Source organism: Onychostoma macrolepis, chromosome 18 (genome assembly GCF_012432095.1).
Source record: "Onychostoma macrolepis isolate SWU-2019 chromosome 18, ASM1243209v1, whole genome shotgun sequence".
Lineage (NCBI taxonomy): Eukaryota > Metazoa > Chordata > Actinopteri > Cypriniformes > Cyprinidae > Onychostoma > Onychostoma macrolepis.
This window is the reverse complement of record NC_081172.1, coordinates 22251945-22274784: the sequence shown is the minus strand read 5'-3', so window position 1 is coordinate 22274784 and position 22840 is coordinate 22251945. Positions and strand designations below refer to the sequence as shown.

The 22840-nt window shown below is 37.7% G+C and overlaps 1 long non-coding RNA gene across 1 annotated transcript; it reads right to left on the bottom strand.

The window, feature by feature from the left end:
* Positions 1 to 18874: 18874 nt before the first annotated feature.
* On the bottom strand, positions 18875 to 19762 carry LOC131524959 (uncharacterized). Its single transcript, XR_009267126.1, has 5 exons — positions 19591 to 19762; positions 19433 to 19500; positions 19275 to 19342; positions 19027 to 19184; positions 18875 to 18934 (listed from the first exon to the last, which is right to left on the bottom strand). It is a non-coding gene; the product is annotated as an uncharacterized LOC131524959 (long non-coding RNA).
* Between the last annotated feature and the right edge of the window lie 3078 nt (positions 19763 to 22840).

Genomic DNA, 22840 nt, shown 5'->3' with positions numbered 1-22840 from the left:
ATTAAACTGCTGTAGTTTGAATGTGCTCCCTTTAAACCAGGCCATAGGTTGGCTTGCCAGATATCTTCTCAAAGTCTCCAGACGTGTTTGCAAAGTCTTCCTGCATTTGAAATGCATAAAGAATCTGGTTTCAATTTACACTGATAGTCATGAAAAAATAAGAATTTAATTTAAAGAAATTGAAACAAATGTATTTTACCTGAAGGGTTTAGTTTAGGATATTGAATAATGAACATCCTCATTTTCATATATTTCCTGGACCACTTTATTTTGTGAAGCAAACTTGCATACCAGGAACATTACATTACTGACCAGCTCACTTCACAGCATCTGAAATGTAGCAATGTAAACAAACATAATTACTAGTAAAATCATAAGATCAAAGATAAAAATCAGATTTTCAACTTCCTCAAATGTGACAATTTCTTAAATGACACGTAATACATCCTTAAACACTGCCATTCCTAGAGCCTACTGTACTCTGGCCTCAGCTACAACTACAGTGATTGAGGGCAGATTAGAGTAGACGTTTGAGGGACAGCCGATGAAGTCCATAGGCTGGCATTATGCAGACAAACCTAACAGGTAATTGCTAACAGGAAGTGAGACTGGAGTTTCTGACACTCACTTCAGCACAGCAGTTCAGAATCAATTCTTACTTTTAGGAGACAAAACTTTATTTGTCATGAAATTTGATCTTTAAACTTTTGCAGACCTTTTACATTTACAAACAGCTATTTTACAATGCATGAAAAGTAATATTTGGGGGAAAAAATAATATGGGCATTTCAAATATCAACAAGATTCTCAACTAAATCTAGAGGAATTTACAAAGAAAGTCCAGAGATTCCCTTACTCCAAGTATGGACCAATGATGGCTTCTGCTTTTTCAAGAATGTTATTCTGCAAAGAGAAGAAAAACTACATGAAACAGTCACAGTCAATGACAGGTTTGTTGTCATTTATAAGCATGTGAAAACGTAAATTAATAAAACAATGTAGTTGAATCTACAGTGCATTTGTGAGTTCTCCAGGACTATAGACAGAAACAATTATGAATAATATACAGAAAACAGATACCTTATATGTGTGTAGTTACCAGTGCATATTGAATAAGATAACAAATATACAGTACACTTTAGTTTTTGGTAAACCATCTGCACTTCATTGCAACAGTTCTACCATACTACTCTCTATACATCTACTAAGAAATACTACTAGAAAACATAAAGCTTATAACATGGAAAAAGTACCCTAGCAAAAGTCAATAAAGTTGTACAAATATGAATTGTAATAGAAACCAATTATTTTTCTTTTTTTAAATTTACCTCACAGGAAGCTGCTGATACAAAGGGAATATGGCCCAGATATTTTTTTTTCTTCCCAATTCTGGTCTTTCTGTCCTGAAATATATATATACAGTGTGGGAAATAAGTATTTGAACACCCTGCTATTTTGCAAGTTCTCCCACTTAGAAATCATGGAGGGGTCTGAAATTGTAATCTTAGGTGCATGTCCACTGTGAGAGACATAATCAAAAAAATCCAGAAATCACAATGTATGATTTTTTTTAACTATTTATTTGTATGATACAGCTGCAAATAAGTATTTGAACACCTGAGAAAATCAATGTTAATATTTGGTACAGTAGCCTTTGTTTGCAATTACAGAGGTCAAATGTTTCCTGTAGTTTTTCACCAGGTTTGCACACACTGCAGGAGGGATTTTGGCCCACTCCTCCACACAGATCTTCTCTAGATCAGTCAGGTTTCTGGCCTGTCGCTGAGAAACACGGAGTTTGAGCTCCCTCCAAAGATTCTCTATTGGGTTAAGGTCTGGAGACTGGCTAGGCCACGCCAGAACCTTGATATGCTTCTTACAGAGCCACTCCTTGGTTATCCTGGCTGTGTGCTTCGGGTCATTGTCATGTTGGAAGACCCAGCCTCGACCCATCTTCAATGCTCTAACTGAGGGAAGGAGGTTGTTCCCCAAAATCTCGCAATACATGGCCCCGGTCATCCTCTCCTTAATACAGTGCAGTCGCCCTGTCCCATGTGCAGAAAAACACCCCCAAAGCATGATGCTACAACCCCATGCTTCACCCCAGTAGGGATGGTGTTCTTGGGATGGTACTCATCATTCTTCTTCCTCCAAACACATTTAGTGGAATTATGACCAAAACGTTCTATTTTGGTCTCATCTGACCTCATGACTTTCTCCCATGACTCCTCTGGATCATCCAAATGGTCATTGGCAAACTTAAGTCGGGCCTGGACATGTGCTGGTTTAAGCAGGGGAACCTTCCGTGCCATGCATGATTTCAAACCATGACGTCTTAGTGTATTACCACCAGTAACCTTGGAAACGGTGGTCCCAGCTCTTTTCAGGTCATTGACCAGCTCCTCCCGTGTAGTTCTGGGCTGATTTCTCACCTTTCTTAGGATCATTGAGACCCCACGAGGTGAGATCTTGCATGGAGCCCCAGTCCGAGGGAGATTGACAGTCATGTTTAGCTTCTTCCATTTTCTAATGATTGCTCCAACAGTGGACCTTTTTTCACCAAGCTGCTTGGCAATTTCCCCATAGCCCTTTCCAGCCTTGTGGAGGTGTACAATTTTGTCTCTAGTAGGGATGGGTACCGAAACCCGGTATTAAATCGGTCTCGGGGCTAAATTATGAAAGACCGGAGTATCGATAAGCTCTGACGTTATCGGTTCTGCTGTCGGTACTGGAGAAATCAAGAAAACACACATACATTTATTGTTACTATATATACACATTATTTTGCAAATTATATTTCACCAGAGTTGCCAGCTGTTTTTATGTGCAATAATATTCAAACATCTGTCTATGATACATTTTTGATACATATGATACAATTCAGAACGAGAACGCGCTTACGCGGAGGAGTTTCAGCACGCAACATGAAAGCCCTGTTTAATTATGATAGAAGAGAGAACTAACTATTCAAACATCTGCTTATGCTTTAGGCCTGTGGCTGTTATATTAAGCTTAGTTTATTTTTTTTTATTTCGATTTTGGCTTCTAAGTATTATAGCCGTGTTTCTTCTAGCACAACTTCCTTCCCTTTACAGCGGTGCGCATTCGTTCCTCCCTAACCAAAACTTAACGTCAGAATCAGCTCAATCGGTGATTATTGTAAAATGCTGTCTTTACTGCTGCTACATTGCGGGACATGTTTGATAAAACATTGAAAGCAAAATCAGCGCGAGACGCTGTTCCCCAGGATGAAATGTGTGTGCGCCGCCCAAAACGGACAAGCAAATTACACTTTGAGCTTCACAAAATGTCAAAATGGCCAGCTACGAGTATTCACTTAAACACAGTTTATGTCTTAAGTGGACGAGATCAGTTGGGAGAAAATCCGATGTGTGTCAATATTTTGTCTTAAAGTGACAGACTGGTGCTTGGGCCATCAATGTTAAATAACAAAATGCAAAGAGAAAATCACCCACAGCTCTTAATCTGAATAACGTTATAGCTTTAATAAGCATTAATCTATCAATACATACAGTGAAAATTATGCAGTGTTATTTTACATTTTAATTTTTTGGTTTTACGTTTGATTACTTTTAGATTTCTTTTGTAGCTATTACTTACCTGAACATTAATGTTAGTAGACCTTCATGGAAAAATGAAAGCACTGTTTATTTCATTTCAGTTAATTTGTATATTTGTTTTATTGTATTTGTTGGTTTGTTTTACTTTGTTTCTTTGTTCATGTTCTTACTGTATCTTATGTATATAAAACACTAAAAATGCCTGCACACTGGTGCATTTACAAATTGATGTTTTATATTAATTTAATTAAATATTTATTTTACATTTCAGAATATAAAGCAATGTTAATCCAGCTCCTAATCTGTCTCATTCACACACAGTTCAATAAAAAGAACAGTAATATGAATATTGAGTACTCCTGCCCTGAGAGCAGCACATAGTTCAGTAAAAAGAACAGTAATATGAATATTGAGTACTCCTGCCCTGAGAGCAGCACATAGTTCAGTAAAAAGAACAGTAATATGAATATTGAGTACTCCTGCCCTGAGAGCAGCACATAGTTCAGTAAAAAGAACAGTAATATGAATATTGAGTACTCCTGCCCTGAGAGCAGGGACGTGCAGAGAGTTCCTCAGGGGCAGGGGCTCAAATGTAAAAAAGGCAATATGAGGAAAAAAGTAATTATAGGTCAAAAGATTGGATACATTACTATTTTATATTTTTGCAAGAAGTCACTTATAGTCAACAAGCCTGCATTTATTTGATCAAAATTTTACTTATTTACTTAATGCATTTTATGCAATGCTGATTTATTAGCAATGTTGAAATCCTGTGATACTTTTTTCAGGATTCTTTGACGAATAAAAAGTTAAATAAGAACAGCATTTATTTAAAATATAACTTTTGTAACGATATAGCTCAGTAAAGGTCAGTATTATTATTTTTTTTTAAAGAAATTAGTTTTTACTCAGCAAGGATTTGTTAAATTGGTAGAAACAGTGATAAAGATTGAAAATCTCTATTTTGAATAAATGCTGTTCTTTTAAACTTTTTATTTATCAATAAACCCCAAAAAAGTATCACAGATTCCAATAATAAAAAAAAAAAATTATGCAGCACAACTGTTTCCAACATTGATAATAAATCAGCGTATTAGAGTGATTTCTGAAGGACCATGCATTGAATAATGGAGTAATGATGCTGAAAATTCAGCTTTGAATAACAGAAATAAATTAGATTTTATTAAAATAGTATAAATGTATATTAAAATAGAAAAACATTATTTTAAATTGTAATAATCATTCACAATATTAGGCTACAGTTTTTTTTCTGTATTTCAAATAAATGCAGGCTTGATGAGCATAAGACACTTTCATAATGCTGTATAATTATCAAAAATGGTAATATAATAAAGTCCTTTCACCTCACCATTTCGCCAGCCTACACTTCACTTGATAGGCCTGTAGGTGGCACTTGGGCTTAAATAACTATGATAGTTTCATCAAATAGTAAACGGTGTATATCATACATAAATATAAGTGAATTGAATAGCCTACTGATTACCATTATTGGAGTTTTAGCGCTGCACGGTTTTGTGCAGTGCTTTTAGCATACATTTTGTAATTTGTATGTAATGTGATTTATAAAATGAGACAAACCACGGATCCAGATCGCTCCACAAATAAGTCTGTCCCATGTAATTTTCAACCAATTTATGAATAAGAACAGAAAATAACCGCTCCACTTCAGGTATTTGAACTTCTTGTGCCAGATCATGATTGGTTGGTGTATTATACGACAAACGGGCATTGATGAATTATGTAGTATTCTGAAATATATAATATGTGGATTTTTAATTAAATCGACACACTAGCTTTGATTATTGATGAAAAATGTTTAAAATATTGTTTAGTTTATTTTTTCCTTCCGTCGACCCATAGGCACTCACTGAAAGAACCATGGCTCCAGAGCCTCGGTTTCCGAACAGACTGTAGAATATCAGTCGAGCAAAACGCACGAAACCCATAGCAACGCCTCAGATTGACAGATATGTAAAAATAAACAGGAATTTTCAGACTTTTGAGCGATTAGTTACTGTTTTGTTCAGATTGTCATGTTAATTAGAATTCAAATGCATTTTGTTTTATTTACCTTGTTTTATTTGTCTGAGAGGGGCACTTTTGAATAATTTTGAAAAAGGGCAGGGGCTCGAGCCCCCAAAGCCCCACCTTCTGCATGTGCCTGCCTGAGAGCAGCTCATAGTTCAGTACAAATAACAGTAATATTAATATTGAGTAACATTATTCCCACCCTGAGAGCAGTGCATAGTTCAGTAAAAATAACAGTAATATTAATATTGAGTAACGTTAGTCCTGCCCTGAGAGCAGCACATAGTCCAGTAAAAATAATAGTAATACGGACCTGTTGGTACTCCTGCCCTGAGAGCAGTGCATAGTTCAGAAAAAATAACAGTAATATGAATATTGAGTACTCCTGCCCTGAGAGCAGCACATAGTTCAGTAAAAATAACAGTAATATGAATATTGAGTACTCCTGCCCTGAGAGCAGCACATAGTTCAGAAAAAATAACAGTAATATGAATATTGAGTACTCCTGCCCTGAGAGCAGCACATAGTTCAGTAAAAATAACAGTAATATGAATATTGAGTACTCCTGCCCTGAGAGCAGCACATAGTTCAGTTAAAAGAACAGTAATATGAATATTGAGTACTCCTGCCCTGAGAGCAGCACATAGTTCAGTAAAAGAACAGTAATATGAATATTGAGTACTCCTGCCCTGAGAGCAGCACATAGTTCAGTAAAAAGAACAGTAATATGAATATGGAGTACTCCTGCCCTGAGAGCAGCGCATAGTCCAGTAAAAATAATAGTAATACGAACCTGTTGGTACTCCTGCCCTGAGAGCAGTGCATAGTTCAGAAAAAATAACAGTAATATGAATATTGAGTACTCCTGCCCTGAGAGCAGTGCATAGTTCAGTAAAAAGAACAGTAATATGAACATTGAGTACTCCTTCCCTGAGAACAGTGCATAGTTCAGTAAAAATAACAGTAATATGAATATTGAGTACTCCTGCCCTGAGAGCAGCACATAGTTCAGAAAAAATAACAGTAATATGAATATTGAGTACTCCTGCCCTGAGAGCAGCACATAGTTCAGTAAAAATAACAGTAATATGAATATTGAGTACTCCTGCCCTGAGAGCAGCACATAGTTCAGAAAAAATAACAGTAATATGAATATTGAGTACTCCTGCCCTGAGAGCAGCGCATAGTTCAGTAAAAAGAACAGTAATATGAACATTGAGTACTCCTTCCCTGAGAACAGTGCATAGTTCAGTAAAAATAACACTAATATGAATATTGAGTACTCCTGCCCTGAGAGCAGTACTAATGCTAATGCTAACGCTAACTGACTGATGAAATGTCATGGGCTGCGTCCGAAATCGCATACTACTTGTGTAGGTACTACATTTGAATTCGAACGTACTACTCGACCGTTAAAAAAAGTACGTTCTATATAGTATGAATGAGGGTAGTATGAATGGAATTCGGACGTACTACATCCGCCATGTTGATGTTGTCACGTGTCATGCGTCTTCACAACAGCGCACAAATTTAAAGAACCCACTTCACTGCGCGAATACCGTTAGTGATTTAAATTCTTAACGCTTAACGAACCGTCTATTTAAAGAAAGCAGCGTTAACAAGCTGATGTACTACATTGAGGTTGACGTTTCATCTGTTTGTTAAACCCTCAACTTGTTAAACCGTTTACTTGGATGATGTTAAACAAGTAAGTTACAAGTTAACCACAATGAACATCAAAAATGTTTTTCCCTGAGGTACTTTACACTTGAAGACAGCCGCGTCGCGGCTTTCCGCCATTTTTCGAATATGACGCGGCCTCTGCCGCGGCCTCATGGGATAGTAAAGTGTCCATCGTTTGCCTACTACAGAATTCGGAAGGAAGTAGTAGGTCATCCGGGTACTTCTCGCCTACTATTTTTCGAATACTATGAATTCGGACATACTACTCGCCTCGCATACTGTTTTTCGCATACTATATAGTAGGGAAGTATGCGATTTCGGACGCACCCATGGAGATTCGAACTAGTTATGTTGTCGCTCATATCGGTTTCACAGATAGCGCGGTAGCATTAGAAAAGCACGTTTTACTCCAGTTACCTCATTAGCAGCTTTGGTGCGATCGACTGATGAAGCAGTCTAATGAAAATGAATACTATTTGTTCTGTGCATCTTTGTTCGCTAATTATCTCACTAAAGGTTTGGGATGTTTTTTTTTTGTTTGTTTGTTTCATTAAAATACATGGTAAATTCACTTACCTTGTTATAAATGCCTCCCACAAAGCATCAGTAATGTATCTGTCTGATGTATTCCCTCCTCCACACACACGCACGTTCAAATTTCCTGACCCCGCCTCTGCTTCAATTTCATTGGTTGAATCTGTGAACCAATCATTTTCCTTTCTGCCCTCAGAACATGTTTGAGTAAGTAAAACTCCCATCTGCGTTCTGCGCTTGCTTTCCCAAATGTTGCGGTTAGAGTTTCATGTAAATCAGGGTGGGTTTAAGCCTCATCATTGGTCCACTAGTTCTTGATTGACAGCTCCTCCTCAGCCAATCAGTCGAAGAGGGGCGGTGACGTCACTCCAGTGCGCCTCATTAGCTCCGATGTTCAGCGTACACTTGTACAGGTGAAACTGGATAACTGTCAGCTGGGAAACATCTTTCCATACAGCACACCGTTATATGTGTCTGTCTGTCACTGCTGTACGCCTGCCTGGCAATCCGTTAACGTTAAATGAGCCATCCTAGCGACCCGTCATGGTTATATTCAGCTGTATTTATTCGGCTATGACCACACCGCGAAAGGGAGCAGCCACAATATACACCGCGCCTCGCGAAGTCACCGTTATATGTGCCTCGCTCACCTGTATCTGACTAATAATAAGTCTTATTGTTATACTGTTAGGAGAGGATAATATGAGTAAGAGTAATACATCCCAGTCACAATTGTTTAGTTTGCTGTATATTGCTCGTAGTTAACTGTAGGCAATAATTTGCTTAAAAATGTTTTTTTTTTTTTTGTAAACAGCTTTGCAGCTTTTTCTTTCATGTACAATATGCAATTGATAAGGTTGATGGTTTAGTAAGATTCATTACATGTTGTGTTTACAATGATAAGGAATATCACAGGAGGAAGTTTGTTTTCCTCGAATATAATCTCCATTGAAAATCTTTATTGAACTGTAGTATAAAATCAATATAATAAGTAAATTTTGAATGAATTATATTGTAACTATTTTCTCATTTTGCTCTATTTTGATGAAGAGTCCAAACAAAGTCACAGCAGAACAGTGTCCTACAAGCAACACACAGCAGCCTTTCATACTGAATGATTCACTTTATTTCTGACTGAATGAATCTGCCGCTTGAATGAATGATTTAATGTCTTACTTAATTGTATATATTTAAAACGTTAATTTTATGCAATTATATATGTAGCATGTTGCATAGTGTTTATTTAAATACACATAATATTCAAATGAATTATTGTGTACATATCAAATCGACCTGTTCTCTGTAACTGTCTCCTCTGTAACACTATCACTTTCATTGATCAGTAGTCAAATCTAGCCTAGTCAATGCAAAAACATTATTCATTCATTCATTTATAATTGGGTCATTCTACAGAAACATCCACTTTTCTGTCCCTAGACTTTAAAGAAATATTACCATTGAAATACACATTAGGGTTACAATTTTTTAATATTTTAAAATGAAACAATATGTTATTTGAACAATTACACCTTCCTGTGCCATCAATGTGGCATTAATATTATTTTTTTTTATTAAATTATAATTATATAGAATTCCAAGTACCACAAAACTGTTTGTCCCCACAGCCATGTACAGCAGGAAAGTGCTTTATTTTGAGGACAAAAACAGGATTTTCTACCATTTAAAATACAAAAGTCTATTCATAACAAAATGGCAAATAAATATTATAAAAATGTATAATGAAATTAGTGGTTCCCTGAAGTTGTGTCACTCGTGTTACCGCTTAAAAGTATTTTATTTTGGAATAAAAAAAACAAAACAAAAAAAAAAACACACACTGATGACATCACTCGACTTCTGCCTATTTTCTAAACATCTATGAAAAAAGGCCCATGTTTAGTCCACTGTTTCTTTTCAGTTATGATACATTTTCTCATTTATCTCATGATTTCATATGAAGCTTTTAGTTGATGTCACTGGTGTGACCTATTTATTGTTAGGGAAATGTTAAAAAAACTATAATACAAATGGATTAAACTACTTAGGTTAGTGAGTATACCATGATTGACAACATGTGGCTTGATACCTTGCAGCAGAAAAAATGCATTTTTCATGAAAATTGTCACTGGTGTTACTGTCATTGGTGTTACCTTCCTTATGGATAACACCAGTGACGATCAGTATATCAGGCCTAATGTATGTCACTGGTGTTACTGTCACTGGTGTTACTGTGTTACTGTACTGTTTTTGTCTGTCACATTAAATAAATAAAACAATCTCCTTATTTCTTGCATTTTCATTATTTTTCTGTAACTCTGACAACATGTGCTGAATTTTTTTTTTTTAGAAATAATATTTCATAAAAACTTTTAATATTGCTAAAGAAGGTAACACCAGTGACAAAAAAAATGATACATATGGTCTTGAAATAATTTCACAAAAAAGCTAAAAAATATATAATTAAGCTGTCATTTATATGTATTCATGAAGTCAAAAGGTAATCTAATAATGTTGTCTAAGTTTAAATGTAAAAAAGAAATAAAAATTTTAAGACATTTTGCCATACCAAAGTGGACGTTTCTGTAGAATGACCCAATTTTCTCATTTAATGTTAACGGATCGCCAGGCAGGCGTACAGCAGTGACAGACAGACACATATAACGGTGTACTGTATGGAAAGATGTTTCCCAGCTGACAGTTATCCAAGCTGTGTCCCAATGTTCATACTATCCATCCTAAATAGTATGTGAGAATAGAATAAGTGTGTCCCAAAGCATAGTATGCTGAAAAGAGTATGCCAAAAGTCCCCGGATGGTCTACTATTTCTGATAGATTTTTGAATCAGTGTGTCCCAATGTTCATACTTTCCATCCTAAATAGTATGTGAGATTAGAATAAGTGTGTCCCAAAGCATAGTATGTTGAAAAGAGTATGCCAAAAGTCCCCGGATGGTCTACTATTTCAGGTCGATTTTTGAAGTGTGGATCCGTGCACACTCTAATGGCTTGAGTTTCACATAATTCTTTGCACGTGGTAGGAGGAGTTAAGATCAGTAAGGTGAATTCGCTAAACAAACAAGACGGACAACCCTGATATCACTGTGTCATCATCAGCATTTAAATGTGAAAAGTTTATACATTATAAAGCAAAGCATTTATTTAGAATTTTTCTTTTTTGTGTATTAACTGTAGACCTAGTAGTTAAAATTCTTATTTTGCAGGGTCAGATGAACACACTGAAAAGCTAATTACTTGGCGAGCTGCCAATGAAGCCGTATTCATGGGTGGGAGAAACGCTGCTATAAAAGGATTTGAATGAGTACGCTTGATTGTTTCCTTATGTGGATCTATAAGGCTGCAGGATAGGGGAGAGCGGGGCACAAAGTAATACTTTTTGACTTTCTCAAATTGTGTAAATCCACTTCATGTTCAGAGTATAATTTTTTTATCCACAGTAATTTCACACTTGTCTAGTACAAATATGTCGCTTTTTTTCATAAATACAGTGTATACGTTTTTCTTTATTTACCCTCAAAAATTGGAAGTGAAATGTGACAACATGCCCCATAGGTGAGGTACATTGTAACAGCTGAGGGACACGTTGAAACATGACCATATGACACCCTGAAATGTTATCGGATCTTTATGAAAAAAATATACTAGACAAACTAAAATATTTTGTCAATAAAATAAAATAGCCATTATTTTATTTAAAATAAATAATTATGTGGAAAATTGACATTGCGATATTGCTTAATTTGAGTCAAATTGCGAAGATTGCGATTACGTTAAATAAATATGCCCCTTCAGAGCAAGCCAGCTGTGTTTATTTACGGAATAAATATTTCCGTGTGCAGTTCACGGAATCCTGAATTATACTTGAAGCGCCCGCCAGTAGCGCGAGGCAAAAATGTATAGCCTATATAGGCCTACAAAATAGGGCCTGGGCAAAAGTGAGCAGGCATTATGGAGTCTAGCTCAATATTATTTTAATCTTCTTTTCTTTGATCCTGTTGAAAATAACGGCTTGTCAAATTTGTATGACTTCGATTTGATTATTTCATTTGGTTGAATACAATATATTGTTTGTTTGTTTTTTGTTTTGATTTTTTCAGTTCTTTCATGGATATTAACAGCAAACAATAATAATTCCTTAAATATTATTACAAATTATTTAGAAAATATTTAATATAAATATAATATTAATTAATTTTAAGCATGTTCAATTTTAACATTTTAATATGAAAATGGATTAAGCGTAATGCAGCCGTTTGTGATGTATTGCATACAGCATTGTGGAAAAACATCAGCACCGCTCTCCGGACATTATGCGGCAGATCTGTCTCGCGAATAAACTGGTAAGCATTTGTATCTGTAACGGGACTGACGAGACGTGAGATGTGTGGATCCATGTGCGAGCTTTTATTGAGCAGAGACGTGGTCGTACAGGCAGGGTCAAACATTGGCAAACAGGTATAACATGGGCGAGACAGAGAGTAAACAAAGACAAGCGTGGGTCGACGATCGGCGAACAGTATCCAAAGGGGCTTGACAAGAGAGGTAATCCAAAACGTGAGCGAGAGTCCAGTCAGGGGAAAACACAATCCGAAAAAAGCAAGACTAGGGAAACTAACAAGGCTCTGTAGGGCAGCGATAATACAAACAATACTCGGCAGTGAGGCAGAGAAAGTCCAAGGCTTATAAAGAGTGTTCAATGGGTTTCAGCTGTGAAATCAGTACAATGATCAGGTGAGTGTGTGATTAGTGAGATGGCTGATGGGAAATGCAGTCCATTGTGTGGTGTGAAAGTCAATGTGGTGAGTGAGTGACCTCTGGTGGTGAATGAATGGAAGTTCACAGACCAGATTCGTGACAGTAGAACAAATAATGAGCAGTGTAGGGCACGGTAAGGATAAATAAACTTGCGAGTAATGGAAAAGGAATGTCGATGTGTATTTTTTATGCAATGGCAAAAATGTCATGTAAGAATGTTTTCTATCTGAATAATTAACAGCAGATGTAAAATGAACGCAATTATGTCACCAGACGCAATTATATGACGTAGTAGTGTTTTCCAAAAATGTCCATACTTTTCTGCTACACGCTCAAAAGTATCTAAAGTATTCTTCACGAAAGAAGTACATACTTTTAGGATGTAGTACAAGTATGCACATTGGGACGCAGGGTCTGTTTCACCTGTACAAGTGTACGCTGCACATCGGCAGCTAATGAGGCGCACTGGAGTGACGTCACCGCCCCTCATCGACTGATTGGCTGAGGAGGAGCTGTCAATCAAGAACTAGTGGACCAATGATGAGGCTTAAACCCACCCTGATTTACATGAAACTCTAACCGCAACATTTGGGAAAGCAAGCGCAGAACGTGGAAACAAGAGCGAAGGGGAAAACAGCATAAGCAGGCAAAAAATAAAAATATGAGCAAAAAAAAAACAGAAATATAACCAAGGAAAACATGATTTTGTGCGCAAGTCAGATAATGTTGCATTAATATTTCAATTTTGTGCAATACGATTTTAAATGTGTTTAAAGTTTTGATTCACGCTTATTATTTGAATCTAATCTAATCTAATCTAATCTTATTTTAAAAAATGCGTTATTAATTTTTTGATTTACGCTTATTATTTTTCTATCCGTGACCATTGTTTGCTATTCTGAAAATGTTGCTTTCGTTTTTAAATCTTGTGCAATATATTTTTACTTGCGTTTTTAAATTTTTCTTTCACGCTTGTTATTTTTTTATCCGTGACTGCAATACTTTAGGCGGGAATCTGATCCCATCCACAGTTATCATGATCTTCACTTTAGAATACTGATCCAAATAATTAGTAATTCCTTCTGAAGAATTTGGTAATAATTGAGTCATTACTAGTGGGTTACTATGACCTTTACTTTAGAATGAATTATACATTATGTATTATTCATATTAATTAACAACCTGTATACAGTAGTTCTTAGTAGTTCTTGGGGAGGTATGAAAAAAATAATAGTTACTGATTAGCTAATAGTGAACTACCACATTCGACTAAGCACTATTACTTACTAATTCATTAATCAGAGTTGCTTGTTAGTTACTAGTAATTACTAGAGTGCTAATGTTGCATTACTCATGTGTTATTGTGTAGTTAATCATTAATGATGGAACAGTATTCTAAAGTGTTACCAAAATAAGTATTGAACGCATCACCATTTTTCTCAGTAAATATATTTCTAAAGGTGCTGTTGACTTGACTTTTTCAACAGATGTCAGTAATGACCCAAGTAATCCATACATACAAATAAAATTTTTTTAAAAAAAATAAGTTCAGAAATTAAGTTATGTGTAATACAATGGAATGACACAGGGAAAAAGTATTGAACACATGAAGAAATATAGGTGCAAAAAGGCATGGAAAGCCAAGACACCAGCTGAAATCTATCAGTAATTAGAAAGCAATCCTGCTTCAACATTTGAAGACTCTGTGGAAGAATGGGCCAAAATCACACCTGAGCAATATATGCGACTAGTTTCTTCATACAGGAGGCATCTTGAAGCTGTTATTACCAACAAAGGCTTTTATACAAAGTATTAAATAAATTTCAGTAGTTCAATACTTTTTCCCTGTGTCATTCCATTTTATTACACATAACGTGATTTCTGAACTTATTTGTTTTGTTTTCTTTGTATGTATAGTTTACTTGGGTTGTTACTGACATCTGGTGAAAAAGTAAAGTCAACAACATTTAGAAATATATTTACGTCTACACACTTATAAATGGACTTGGACTTCAACTGGACAATTCATTTTTCTGATTTTCATTGGTGCACAGAGGTGGTGTGGTATGATTGTTACAGTGTTTCATCCGGCTACCTGAACCCGCTGGCCTGCCTGCCTGGCAGTGTTTGTGGTGAGGGTGCTGCGGTCGGAATGCCTGCGTAGCCGACGGGAGTGTTTTGCGGCGTGGTGGACTACGTTATCGGGTTCTCCCACTTGCCTTTTGGGATCTGCTCTACACTCCTTCTGTGGTGAACAAGTCATCGAGTGTTCCCGTTTGCCTCTTGGGATCCTGGAGTTTGCACTCCTTTGGACTCTGTGGCGTTTGAGGTGCAGTGTGACTCTGATTGCTTGGTATGCTGCTCCATGAGGGACTATTGGTTGCTGCATTTTACTCTACTGCTCCTGCTGCATGGCCCCTTGGTCAGTGGCGTGCACAAGGGGGGGGCCAGGGGGGCTCGAGCCCCTGCCCCTTTGAGGTCCGACGGTAAAGTGCCCTTGCGGTCCGGTGCCCCCGGTCTGCGATTTCTGCCGAGAGTAGGGGTGTTCGATATGACGATTTTTGATCGTGGACTATAAAAATGTCTCCACAATTTGCTTTTTTGAAGAAATATCGTAGTATCGTACTTCAGCGCGCATTCTATCAGCTGCAGTTCTGGCGCCACCGTCTCTGTACAACGCCACGTACAGTGTTAACTCAGCGGTGGAGTTACTCTCACGGGACACTGCACTTATTCGCAGTCACCAAAAGTACATTATCTGCATCTGCTTCAAAGACTTACTGGTTAAACATTTCATTCGTGTGCTGTTCTGACGAGCGCCTTTTCTGAGCACTTACACCCAAAGCGCGCGCTCTAAAAAGCCCGTCAAACAGCGCCTGATTACTGAACTAAGTTATGTTTTGTGCTAATACTGTCAAAACACACCAGGTTTATGTATAGACTCAGTTGGTTATGTGTAAAATGAAGGTAAACAGCTGAGAGAAACACATGCGTGCCTGTATATTAGATGCGTGCAGGTCTTAAAGGGACAGTACTAATTTAGTAGTACTACTAAAGATGTTGCCGACTGTAATTAAAGGGACAGTTCACCGTAAAATTTTAATTTTGTCATTATTTACTCACTCACATGTTGTCCCAAACCTGTATTAATTTCTTTCTTGCGCTGAACACAAAAGAAGATATTTTGAAGAATGTGGGTAACCAAACAGTTGCTGGTTCACATTGACTTTAACAGTAGGGAAAAAAATACTATGGAAGTCACTGTAGACCAGGAACTGTTTGGTTTTCCACATTCTTCAAAATAGCATTTATTTTCAGCAGAAGAAACTCGTTCAGGTTTAAAACAACTTTGAGTGAGTAAATGAAGGTATAAAAATCAAACACTAGCCTATTTTAATTTTGGGGTGAATTATTCCTTTAATGTTAATAAAACACCAAACACAAAGAGAAACATCACTCAACATCATCTTTGCTCTCATTTTTTAATAACAAAGATAAAATAATGACAACAATTTTTATCTTCACCTACTTTGGCCTAAATATCCGCCATACTTTTTTATATTTTGTTACCTTGAAAGGCTTTGTCTTTATAATAGGGAAATTAGTTTGGCTGTACTGCTCAAACAAGTTGGAAAATAGAAAATCCAACATGACAAAGAATTGTGATAATATTGTGAATCGTGATATTTTTGCCATATCGCCCACCCTTGGTCATATATTTCTCACTCTGGACTATACATTTTCTGATACCATGATTGTCTGTGATGTTTTATACATACTGCTTCTGCTGCATGGACTCTTGGTCATATACTTTTCACTCTGGACTATGCGTTTTCTGATACCACGATTGTCTATAATGTTTGTTACATACACTGTATTCTATTTTTGTGTTTTTGTTGCATTCATGTTTTGATTTGTAAAGTGCTTTGAGCTCTGAAAATATAATAATTATTATTATTATTATTATTATTATTATGTATGGATTACGTGGGTTGTTACCGACATCAGGTGAAAATTTCCTGTCAACAGCACTTTTAGAAACATATTTACTGGGAAAAATGGTGACGTGTTCAATACTTATTTTACCTGCTGTATATAATATCTCATGTAAATTAGAACAACCATATACAGACAATATACAACAATGCCAGGGTCTCTGGAAGAGATTTGGATAAGTGATATTTACGTTCTCTGTGGTCGAGTGAGCAGTCCGGTGGCGGTGACTTCTTCCACTGGTTGTGCTGGTAGCAATGCATTGGGAAAAGGAGCAAGAATCCGTTTCAACAGCCTTGAACACGAAGCGCTGTAGGATGCTGATCTTCTGGAGCATCAAAGGGTCCTAAGATCTGGAATGTGCAGAAGGTGCTTATCCTGGAACGTGCAGACAGAAAGTACCTTGAAGTGAAGGTTGCTCGCCGAAGCTTGACCTTGATGTAAGTGTCTGTATGTCTCCTGCCTCTCTGGGCTAGATACTCAGAACTTGGTCAGTCAACTTTGTCTCTCTAGGATGGAGACTCAGGACATGCTGCATCTGTTGTTGCCTTACTGGATGAAGACTCTGAAGTCTGAATGTAGAGTAATCTCTTTCCTTGCAGGCTGGAGGCTCAGAACATGGTCATATCTTTTGCTGCCTCAAAAGCTGAAGACTCAGGACTTGGTATCTGTTATTGTCTCACCCTTGCAGGCCAGAGACTCAGAATGAATGTGTCTGTTAGTGACCCTTCCCTCGCAGGACTGAGACTCATAACAGGTATCTGCTAGTGTCTCACTGAACATGCCGGAGACTGTTAGTGTCCCTAGTGTCCCTTCCTTCGTGGGACTCAGACTCAGAATGAGGAGTGTCTTTTGGAAGAATACCTTTATCCCTTTCTGATGAGGAGGAGATTGCAATTTGATGTTTCTCCATTTCCATGCTGTGATTGGCCATTTCCATCAGAGTGGAAGGACACGGTGTGGCCCACCCTTCTTTCCTCCTGTGGAACTTATTTACATAGTCCAAACACAAATTTACAGAAGTGTCACTAAATTTCTACCGATGCATTATTCACTTACCAAACCACAACCAGAATACCTGGTAACGCTTTAGATTACAACCCGCAAAGAACTACGTAAGTATACTGATTTTACGGTGTGCGTTTCTGTAATTATAGTCTACCTATAAATAACGTACGTGTATGTGTAGGTATTAGGGAACAATGTGCTATGTTTGGGTAATAAGGGAGTAACAACCAGAAATGCAACCTTCTGTAATGTGGCTGACAAGACGTGAGATGTGCAGATCCAAGGGCAAGCTTTTATTTAAAGGCATGGTCATATATACAGGCAGGGTCGAAACAATGGCAAACAGGTATGGTAGGGACAAGACAAAGAGTAATCCTAGGGCAAGCGTGGGTCTACGATCGGCAAACAATATCCAAAGGGGCAAGGCAGAGAGATAATCCAGGTACACGGGCTATAATCCAGGCAAGGGAATAAACAGAGTCCGAACAGTGAGACAGGGGTAAATACTGGGAACACAGACTAGAAAACAACAAACGTTCCGTACAGAAGCTAACACTAGGGGAGTGAAAAACGCAGGACAATACAGGAACTGAACAGAAACACGGAATGGCACGGAAAGGGTTAATTCAGGAAACACGGGCTAGAATAAAACACAGGAAAACAGGCAAGGCAAGACTAAGTAAACTACGTGGGCTCCGTACAGTAGCTATCGCTAGGAGAGGGATAAGAGCATAGAATACTCGGCAGGGAAGAAGAGGAAGTCCAGGGTTTATGTAAGGCATGTAATCAGTGTGTGCGTAGGATCAGGTGTGCGTGTGACTAGTGCAATCAGCTGTGTGTGTCGTGCAATGGGTGATGGGAAATGCAGTCCAGTGTGATGTATAGTGTGAGAGTCAATGTGGTGAGCGAGTGACCTCTGGTGGTGAATAAACGGAAGTGCAGGGACAGGATTCGTGACACCTGCAAAGAACTGTGTAAGTAAACTGAAGTTACAGCGTAACTTTTTTGTAATTATAGTGTACCTATTCAGTACCTCCGTGTAGGTATAGGGGAATGATATGCAAAGTTTAGGGAATAAAGGGGTAACAACCTGTAAAATTACAAATCATACTGTAAGCATTTTGAAACTAAGGGGTACCTATTCTCAGGGGCGGATTTAGCCATTTTGGGGCCCAAGGCAAAGACAGACATGGGGCCCTCTACATCTTTTGTTCCTCCCTTTTGTCAATCCTTATTAATCTAAGAAAGACTTACTTGTAATTTCTCTTAAGCAGTCTTCACAAAGCAATGATGTCTGGTCATCTGGTGTTCCAGCTGAAAAAAAAACAAAAACAAAAAAACAGCACATCATTTTAACTGTTTAACAAATATGTCCACTGTAAAATCTTATTTTCATAACATGTTACCTGTGCAATAATATTCATCATCTATTTACATGGAAGAGATGTCATTGGTTGTCATTTACATTGGTTTCCCAGCAGGTTCTCTGATAGAATCTCCTAACTGGATCTGTTTGCTGCTGCCTAAATTGGAAAATTTGTTTATGGTCTTCTATCTTGTGTTACTAAAGTGAGAAGAAACACACAAGCCATAAGAATAAATGATCAACTATGGACACACAAAAGTAAAATAATATACTGTTTAACATGTTTACCTTTTTCTCCTGTGATTTTCTCTTTCTCTCTTTTGGAAAAGTAATTTATGGTCTTCTGTCTTGTGTTACTAAAGTGAGAAGAAACACACAAGCCATAAGAATAAATGATCAACTATGGACACACAAAAGTAAAATAATATACTGTTTAACATTTTTACCTTTTTCTTCTGTGATTTTCTCTTGCTCTTTCTTGGAAAAGTTGTTTATGGTCTTCTATCTTGTGCTTCTAAAGTGAAAAGAAACACACAAGCCATAAGAATAAATAATCAACTATGGACACACAAAAGTAAAATAATATACCGTTTAACATGTGTACCTTTTTTTCTCTGACTTTCTCTTGCTCTCCCTTTTCTGTATCTGAACTTCTCTTCATCTCCCTTGTCTTTGAGTCGGTCTTTCTCATCTTCTTCCTTGTCTGTTTGTCTTTGTCTGCCTGGCTCTTCATCTCACTTTTCTTTATGTATTTGTCTTCTCTTCCTCTCTCTTGAATGTATTTTTATGTACGTTAAGTTGATCTTAGTTTCTCTTACTAATAAACTCAGCTTTAATTGATGAGGAACAAATAAAAGGAATCTTGGGCTTCTGGTTTAATTTTTGTGTCCAAAGTACTCAGAACATTGATGAATGTTTTTATGGACTTAATTTTAAAATGTATCATATTATAGTACATCATACGCCATAAGGCTATGTTGTGTATGGCTGGGATGCTCAGTTTAGATGTAGTTGCTAAAATCTGGCCGTGCGAGCTTTGGCCTCAGCAAATCTTGCAATCACAGATTCCATATCCAGTGACTTCCTGACTTCCTGCTCGATGGAGATGACAGCAAGTGCAGACAGCCTGTCTTGAGACATAGTTGACCTAAGGTATGTTTTGATTAGTTTCAGTGATGAGAAAGTTCTCTCACTTGAAGCTACTGTTACAGGGAGAGTGAGAAGTAGTCTTAAAGCTATACTCAAATTTGGAAATATGTCAAGTATATTCTCTTTATATATATGGTCCAGCATCTCAAATGGTGAAGATATATGCGTTGGAAAGGACCTAACTGCACCCTTTACCTCAAGCTTCAGGTCTTCTGCATCAATGTCATCCAATGTCTGCTCTAATCTGTGGCAGCATTCATCCAGCCTCCCTTCATTCTCAGTGCTTCTCATTATTTCAGTGGAGTAGAGAAATCCATAAAGCTTGTAGAAGATTTCGATGTTGGAAAATCTGTCCTCTATTGTGACAAGAGCTGTATCTATTAGAGGCAGAAAAACCTGTCTTTTGAAGAGCTCTTCTGCAGTTGACTGAGTGTGCTCTGTTCCCTCATACTCTAACTGTTTAGTTTTTCTTCTCTGACGCACCTCAGGCCAGCTCATCTCCACCTCAAGCCTCTCTGCTATCTCCCTAGCATTTGTTTTAGCAGAATTAAATCCATGATTGCGAAATTCCTGAAGAAACTCTTTCACCGCCCTGATTTCTTCCCTCACTGATTCAACTGAAACTGTGGGGCTCTTCAGGATCTTACTTACTTTATTTATCTGAAACAACACATTGTACCACATGATGGCACTTAACACAAAAGGCCATCTCTGCAGCTCCTGGCAGATGCTTTCAGCTGTTGAGACAACATCTGCATCTTGTTTCTCTGTGGCGTACTCCTTTAGAGCAGTTAATGCTTTCACAATTTCAGGCAGCTGGTAAAGAATAGCTTTAACAGCTTCAACTCTACACTCCCACCTGGTGGCTGACAATGCCTTCAGTGTAAAATTCTTGACATGTTCTTTGAGAATGGTCCAACGGTGAACTGAGGAGCTGAAAAGAGTGTAAAGCCGCTGTAACAGCCCAAAGAACCTGATGGACATCACAGAAGACTTAGCTGCATCACCAACAACAAGATTCAGTGTGTGACTTCCACAAGGAACACATAAAGCTTTGGGGTTTAATTCCAGCACTCTCTTTTGGACTCCCTGCTTTTTACCTTGCATGTTGCTCCCATTATCGTAAGATTGGCCTCGACAGTTGTACAGATCCAATCCTAGTGTTTCTAGGTGGCTTATAAATGTCTCGCGTAAGCCTTTTCCTGTTATGTCAAGTGCCTGAATAAATCCATCAAAGTGCTCATGGATGGAGACACCCTTTGATAACTCACAATTAACAATTATTAGCACCACTGATAGCTCATTGTGACTGAGGTCTGGAGTGCAGTCCATGATCACAGCATATTTGGATGTTTTTACTCTCTCAACAATTGCATCAGTTGTACATTTTTGCCACAATGGAAATTTGTTCATTTTGAATATGTTAACTTAAATAAGTGTCCCTTAGCTCTTTTGTCTGAATTCTCCTCAAATGCTCATGCATCACTGGATCAAACTGAGCCATTAATTGTACTTGTCCAAGGAAATTTCCATTACCAGACTCAAACAATCTGTCGGAGTGGCCACAAAATGCAAGATTGTGGTCTGCTAGATGGTTTACAATTGCAATAAGTCTTCTTAAAATCTCTTTCCAGCAGTTGACTTCGAGCAATTAGATCTAGGTTTATCTGATCTATAGCTGTGTTTGTTTGTAGTTTTTGTGAAAGATTACGCCAAGTATCCATGTTTGTGATATATTCAGCAGACCTCTCATGCTGTCACAAGTGGGCTGCAAGATTTTTCCAGTTATTGAACCCATCCCCACTTAGCTGAGTGTCCTTTTCTTGATTACCAAACAGACGGCAACAAAAGCACTTAATAGTCATTTTTTTCACTGTACACGAGCCAGGACCTCTTTATCTTTTCTCCGTTCTTCATTTGCAGGTAATAGTTGCTGCTTGTAAATCTTCACCTTTCTTTATTTTTTGGATAAGTTGTGCTTGATCTAAACTGGGCCTCTCTGCACTATTGAGCAGCGCTCTTTGTCAGTGAGATGTTTTGGCCAGAGTGCTGGGTCTTCTTCAAGTGTGACAGTAACAAATTGTTCAGAATGACTGCTAGTAGTACTCAGTTGCTCAGCTGTAGTGCAGTTTTAGTGCAGACATTACTATATTCACTGAAAGTGAACGCAGAAGTGCTGTTACCTGCAGTTGAAGGTTTCTGTGAATTTGGCTTGCATATAGCAGCAGCACTGACTGAGCAGCCTGGACTGACACTGTCAGCAGCAATGGGTAGCTCCTCTGTGCTGGCAATACTGCTAGTGTCAACGCTAACGTTAGTAGTTGCACAAGAATCGACATCAGCTTCATTCTGCTCTTTAGCTTTACCGTCGTCAGCTGGTGACGTCACAAAAACGTTTGTTACCTTTGGTAGTTTTGCTAAAAATGTTTTGCTTTGCTCCCGTTTCCTCCTTTTTTCAGCACCGCTTAGGTAGCTTCGCTTCATTTTAGCTCCATAAACAAGCCGTCTGTCAATCACTATCGCAGTTCTGCAGCAGATGTGCAGTGAATTGAAATAATGGAATAGTCCAATGATGGTGTTCGGGGGCGCCCGTACAATACTAATGATTTATTTAAGCATTCTGATGCCATTTCAGCAATTTTTTTTTTTTTTTGACATTTGCAATAAAGAAAAAACTTGACCAAAATTTAATACAGGATTTTTTG